The sequence below is a fragment of the Chrysochloris asiatica genome, unplaced genomic scaffold, assembly GCF_000296735.1.
Source record: "Chrysochloris asiatica unplaced genomic scaffold, ChrAsi1.0 scaffold00377, whole genome shotgun sequence".
In the NCBI taxonomy this organism is placed as follows: domain Eukaryota; kingdom Metazoa; phylum Chordata; class Mammalia; order Afrosoricida; family Chrysochloridae; genus Chrysochloris; species Chrysochloris asiatica.
The window spans coordinates 811,113-818,699 of record NW_006408895.1 but is presented as its reverse complement, the minus strand read 5'-3'; positions in this window follow the sequence as shown (position 1 = coordinate 818,699).

The window sequence follows — 7,587 nt, the reverse complement described above, 5'->3', positions numbered from 1 at the left end:
GCTGGCCAACCAGGTCTTCACCCGGGTTCACAGAAGTCTATTGAACATTGTAGGGCTTAGCTTGCCGCTTCATTGCTGTTTTTCCTTCACATCCCCTTATCAGTAACGAGCGTGGTCACCAATCAGAGCATGTATTCCCATTGAGTCTTAGTCTTGGAAGGGGGTTTGAACTGAGGGGACCCAACCACTTGCCTTGATATTTCTTGGGCAAGCAACTTGTTTGTTCTTGTAGTAACAGTCGGTCTGCTTATGTTGTTTTATATTTTTCCTGTAGGTCTTTCTTTCAAGAAGTAGCTTCTTTCCTCTAGCTGCTCCAGGCTGGTCTGCTCGTCCTTTCAAGTGGAAATTTCCCATCTCTGGAAATCTGAATGTGGTTCAGTATTCCACCTATAATCTGATGTATTGTAGAGGCTCCGCAGGAAACCTCCTTCACTGGGCACATTGTAGCCCCATTTTAGGTATTCCAATCAGTTATAGGCAGAAGACAGACTTACAAGCTTTCTATGGTGATGTTTCTGGCTATTCCTTTCTCTCCCCCTCCAGTGTCTATTTTATAATATAATGCAAGGAAAACCACGATTCAAAAGACAGCCAAGCATCTTAACATTATTCCTCCCTTTTCCCCATTCCAACCATGTCTCTGTCTCTGTATCCCAGAGCCCTGTTGTTCCAAGGTTGTGCATACATCATTCTTTACCTCTGTCCCACTTAGCCCATTGAGACCTGTCTAATTGTTCTCCCATCTGCTTTGTTCTTCCATTACCCTCTCCCTACTTGCATATTGCCCCCCTCCCCAGCACCCAAACTTTCCTGTGTCTAATCCCTGCCCTGTGCTCCACCTTCCTCTCCCTCTCCTCACCCACCCCCAACATCCCAGCAATCAACAAAGAATCCCCCCCACCCCCCTTTAGTATGGGTTCTTTTTCTTTGTCTTTTACAGTATTGGTCCTATGCAGTATTTCTCTTTTTGTGACTGGCTAATTTCACTCAACATAATGCCCTCAATGTTCATCCATGTTATGCGGTGGCTTATAGCTTCCTTGTTTTTCTTCAAGGTAGCATAGTATTCCATTGTGTGTAGGTACCACAGTTTGGTTATCCATTCTTCAGTTGATGGGCACTTTTGCTGTCTCCATCTTTTTGCTATTGTAAATAATGCTGCTATGAACATTGGTGTGCATATATCTTCTCGTGTTGTGGCTCATTTTTCTTGTGGGTAAATACCAAGTAGAGGAATTGCTGGATCATAAGGTATTTCTATTTTCAACCTTCTGAGGAAATACCATATTGATTTCCAGAGAGGTTGGACCATTTTGCAGTCCCACCAGCAATGCAGGAGTGTCCCAGTCTCACCACATCCCCGCCAGCATTTATTGTCCTCTACATTTTTGATCTTTGCTGTTATTGTTGGTGATGATGTATGAGATGATATCTCATTGTTGTTTTGATTTGCATCTCTCTAATGGCTATTGATCGTGAACATTTCTTCATATGTTTGTTGACTGCCCGGATCTCTTCCTTAGTGAAGTTTTTGTTCATGTCCTGTGCCCACTTTTTAATTGGATTATTTGTCTTATTCTTGTAGAGGTGTTGTAGTTTCCTATATATTTTAGAAATGAGCCCCTTGTCCGATGTATCATTGCAAAAGATTTTTTCCCTTTTTTTTATGCTTTTGGTGAAGTCCTTTGATGCACATAAGTTTTTTTATTTTAAGTATGTCCCACTCATCTATTTTGTACTGTAGGGTTTTTAATGGCTGACTTTTCAGAAGTATATTGCCAGGTCTTTCCTCTGAGGCACCTCTGGTTGGACTCAAATCTCCAACTGGTTAGCAGCTACGTCCTTAGCTATCTGTAACACCCATGGGCTTTCACAACCTCAATACCAGTCTACAAAGACAATGGCAAACATTCTTGGATGTTCCTGTAATGACCAAGGAAGTTCTAGTGTTTGTCCTTGTACTTCCTTGCTCTTCATTTGTCTACATCTGATTTGAATTTAAGGCTTTGCAATTATATCTATCCTGAGTATTGTTATTGTTGTTGCAAAATACCTTGGAGTCAGTTTCTGACTCATAGTGACCCTGTACAGGGTTTCCGAGGCTGTAAATCTTTACGGGCGCAGAAAGCCTCATCTTTCTCCTGCGGAACAGCTGGTAGTTTCGAATTGCTGACCTTGCGGTTCGCAGCCCAATTCGTAACCACTACACCATAGAGGTTGGTATTTATACTTAGTCTTCTCTACATTTGAACCTTGACTTGATGTGACTTGATTTGACTTTCTGCTCTTTGATGTCTCACACTAGTCACACTTTGTGGCATCCCAAACTGATATGGATCTGTTTATGAATACCACTACTTAATGTCTTTGAGACTTTGGGCAAGTTCAGTACTTCTTTGAGAGTTTATCCCTTTGCAAAATGGAGAAATTACACCCAGTTTTGTCAGGTTATGGACACTGACAAATAACATAAATAAAATGTCAGCTACAATGACTAACAGAGTGGTTTAAATGATATCTCATAAGAGTCCTGATGTGTCACTATAGGATAAGTACTGAACTGCTAGCCTCAAGGTTAGTGGTTCAAATCCACCAAACACTCTTCTGAAACTGTATAGAGTGTCAATATGAGTCAGAATGTACTTCATAGCGCTTAAGAAAACAACAACAAGATCAATATTATTGAGGAGTAGAAGCGTAAGGTTAACCATGCCCTTTTAAATCTTAGGCATTTGACTTATTAGTCTTTTTTTGAAACAGGATAAGATCAAATATCTTGGTTAACTTCTCTTAACTAGATAATTTTTCATTAGTTCATTTCTTAGCATGTAGTCAGAAATGCACTCTTGAGATCTTTCTAACTTTTGAGTCTTCTTTTACATTGTTTCTTGCCCTGGAATCATGTAAATAGTATTTCTGTACTTAAAAAAAAAAAAAAAAAATCTATTTTATAATGTTTAGGATATGAGTCTGGTTGTGTCCAGTTTGTTCTTTCATTGCCTGAACTCTCTAATGTGACATAACTGCTGCCTCATTAGTTAATTTCCTCTGGGTCAGAATTTGGTTCCCCTATCTGGATTCTCTGCTCTTTGGGAGAGAACATAATTGGTGAATAAAAGAATTTCAAGGAGTTCCGGTTTTGGTGGGCAGCAGAGACAGCCAGGAAGGAAAGGCTCTGTGCAGGAGGGATTGAAAACCCAGAGAAGCTGCACTCATGGAACACCACCAGAGCTCTGGTTCTAACACAAGATAAAGGGTGTCAGTTTCTTACATGTGCAAGTGAAAAAAAATCACGATATAAAGGAAAATACTGTGAGTTAGGAGAGCGGGGCTACAGTCAGACTGGCACAAGGAACTGGTGCTAAAAGTGGAACAGTGACATTTGCAAAAGGAGGTGCTGGGGATTCTGCACAGTTTTTCCTCCTCTTCCTGTTTTGTCTTCTTTGCCCAGCCCAGACACCTTCAGGTGGGTGGGAGTGCACAACCTTGCCCCCTAAAAAAGCCCAATGCTAATCCTATAGTTTTCCCAAGGGACAGAGAGAGAGAGAGCTTGGTGGCTGTTTATGATGTTAGCCTGTGGGTCACAGATCTAAAGTTAACTTGTGTGGGACCCTTTATCCTGGCTTATACAGCATGAAAAAACCTGGTCTGTCCTGACAGACAAATCATATGAACAATCTGTAAAACCCCAACATAAAAGCACACAACTATATTGAAAACTATGCTGTGCACACACAGATATCTAACTGACCTTCAGAGACAAAAATAGTAGACAATCTTTCTCCCATTAACTTCTCAATATCTCTCTGTACACCTCCACGGTGGTGACTAGAGGAGGCGTCTGAGTGAGTGGACACCCCCACCCACTGCTGGAGGCTTCTACGGTACTGTGTAGCAAGGTGACTAGACAGTCAGCCACAGTTTTATTTTTGTTTCAAAGTGGTGGTTTTTGTCTCTGCTTTTATATTGCTTCTGCTCTTGGAAGCAATATAAATTTTTCCTAGAGGAGGGAGCTTTTTCTCCCTATGCTACCAGGAAGAGTCAAAAATCATGGCCATATAGCCAAGCTACAAGCATACCCCATAATATTCCACCATTGAGACAAGAGTCAATAACTGCTGCTAAGCATTACATGTGAAAAGGGAAGCCTGTCTCCTGATCATATCTACCAGGAGACAGTCAGTAAGCTTAATGACACAACAAACATCCATACATCCATTTAAGCATTAAAAAACCCACATAACTACTGGAAATGACAAAAAAAAAAAAAAAGAAAGAAAAAAATCTCAAAACATGTCCAAAACCAGAAAAGAGTAACTGAGACAAATGAGCTGGAGAAAGACAAATGTTCCCCAGAAGAGGAAGAGCAGGTTTTGGATTTGCCTGAGAAGGAATTCAGAAGGATTATATGGAAACAAATTCAAATGCTCCAAAAAGTGGTGGAAGAAAACAAGGAAGAAGTCAGGAAAGTATTACAAGAGCAATCAAACAAGATTGATACAACATTGTAAACAATTCAAAACCTGCAAAAAGAGGTCCAGATGATTAATAATAAAATATGAGAAATGGACAATACACTGAATGGGGAAAGGAGCAGAATAGAAAAGATGGAAGCCAGAACTAGCGAGCTGGAAGACAAATCTCTGAATACTGCTAAGATAGAAGAGCAAGCAGAAGTAAAGATAAAAAAAAAAAAATCTGAAGAGAGTCTAAGATTCATGCTGGATAACATGAAGAGGAACAACTTTAGAATTATTGGCATTCCAGAACAGGAAGAATCAAAGAAGTCCACAGAGGAGATAGTTGAAGTGCTCCTTGTAGAAAATTTTGTAACATCTTGAAAGAAGAGAAGATAAACATTCAAGAAGCCAAACATACCCCAGGAAGGACAGGCCCCAAAAGAAAATCACCAAGACATATAATAATCAAGCTCTCCAAAATCAAAGACAAGGAGAGAATCCTAAAAGCAATCAGGGAAGAGAGAAGTGTCACTTACAAAGGCAAGCAAATCAGATTCAGGTCTGACTTCTCAGCAGAAACCATGCAGGCAAGAAGGCAATATGGAGACATATACAAAACCCTAAAAGAAAAAAAAAACAAAAACAAAAAACAAAACTGCCAACCAAGAATCATCTATCCAGTAAAACTATCAATCAAATATGATGGTGCAATCAAAACATTTCAGGATAAACAGAATCTAACAGATTTTATCAAAACCAATCCAGTACTTCAAAACATCCTAAACGGAGTTCTTTGGACCAAAACCCAACAAGAACAGACAACAACCAGAGATTGACAGGCGTGGCAACACCATCTGGAAATCAATTGACAGCAGAGTTCAGAACAGAACAAAACTACAACAACAAACTCAAAAGAGCTGGGAGGTCAACCAAAGGTCAAAATAATATCAATGTCAAAGAAGGGATAAATGTAGGAAGAGAGATCAAGGTGGTTAGGACGTCAGATAGATTATAGGACACAATAGATTCTCTTAAACGGAGAGAAAATTTAATAGACTGTAAGGTAACCCCAAAGAAAGTTAATACTTCACAATTTACCATGAAAATGAACTTCCAAGCAGAACTAGCAAAGATGAAAACTAAGAAGAAACCAACAAAAAATAGCACAAAAAAACACAAATTCAGCACAAGAAGGCACGAAGAACAAAGAAACGAACAGCACAACCAAAAAATTAATATAATGGCAGTAATTAATTCATACCTATTGATAACTACACTGAATGTCAATAGATTGAATTAACCAGTGAAGAGAAAGAGAGTGGTAGATTGGATTAAGAAACCAAGACCTTCAATATGCTGCCTGCAAGAGACACACCTTACACATAAAGACAAAAACAAACTAAAACTTAAAGGATGGAAAAAAATATACCAAGCTAACTGCAACACTAAATCAGGAATGTTAATTCTAATCTTTGATAAAAAAACCTATAAGACAAAAACCAGCATAAGAGATAAAGAAGGACACTATCTCATGATAAAAGGTTCAGAATAGCAAGACAACATAACCATAATAAATATCTAGGCTCCCAATAAAAAAGCACCAAGATATACGAAGCAAACTTACTAGAATTGAATAAAGAAATAGATAAATCTACAATTATAGTGAGAGATTTTAATACGCCACTTTTGAAAACTGACAGAACAACCAGAAAAAAACTCAACAAAGTTACAGAGGAACTAAACAGCACAATCAACCAACTTGACCTCATAGACATGTAGAGAACATTCAACCCAACAACAGCACAATATACTTTCTTCTACAGTGCACATGAAACATTCTCCAGAATTGAACATGTGTTAGGTAACAAAGCAAGCCTCCATAAATTTACAAACATTAAAATACTACAGAGCATCTTTTCAAACCACAATGCTATAAAGCTAGAAATCAACAACAAGAAGACTATGGAAATAAAGTCGAATACAAATACATGGAATCCGAACAACACCATGCTGAAAAGTGACTGAGTAAAAGAGGGAATTAAATGGGAATTCACAAATTTCCTAGCAACATATGAGAATGAAAACATAACATACCAAAATCTTTGGGACACAGCAAAAGTGGTGCTGAGCGGACAATTTATTGAGATAAATGTGCACATCCAAAAAGAATAAAGAACCAAAATTAACATATTAACACAACATCTCCAACAATTAGAAACTGACCAACAGAGGGAACCTACAGTCACCAAAATAAAAAAATAATAAATATAAACACAGAAATAAATGAGATGTAAAACAGAAAAACTATAAAAAGAATCAACAGGACAAGAAGCTGGTTCTTTGAATGGATTAATAAAATTGGCAAAGCATTGGCAAACTTAACAAAAAAAAGAGGAAAAAGACATGAATAACTGGCATTAGAAACCACATGGTCACTGTCACAACAGAAACAAATGAAATCGAAAGGATAATAACAGAATACTATGAAGAGTTGTACTCCAACAAATTTGAAAACTTAGAAGAGATGGATGCACTTTTAGAAAAAAACATGACCTACCAAAACTTACACAGAGTGAAGTAGAAAACTTGAACAGACCCATAACAAAATCAGAAATTGATCAGGTCATCAAAAAACTCTCAACCAAAAGAAGTCCCGGCCCTGATGGCTTGGACGTTGGTAGAACTGGCGAATTCTATCAAATATTCAAGGAACAGCTGTCACCAATTCTACTGAAATTATTCCAAAATATAGAAGAGAATGGAAAACTTCCTAACACTCTTTATGAAGCAGCATTATCCTTATACCAAAACCAGGCAAGGATATCACTAAGAAAGAAAACAACAGACCAATATCCCTCATGAACATAGACGCAAAAATTCTCAACAAAATCCTAGCCAACCGAATCCAGTGCCACATTAAAAAAATAATACATCATGACTGAGTGGGTTTCATAAAAGGGAGGCAAGGATGGTTCAACATTAGAAAAACAATCAACATGATCCACCATACAAATAAGAAAAAGGAAAAGAACCACATGATCATATCTATTGATGCTGAAAAGGCATTTGACAAAATCCAACATCCATTCCTGATAAAAACACTCAACAAAGTAGGAATTGAAGGGAA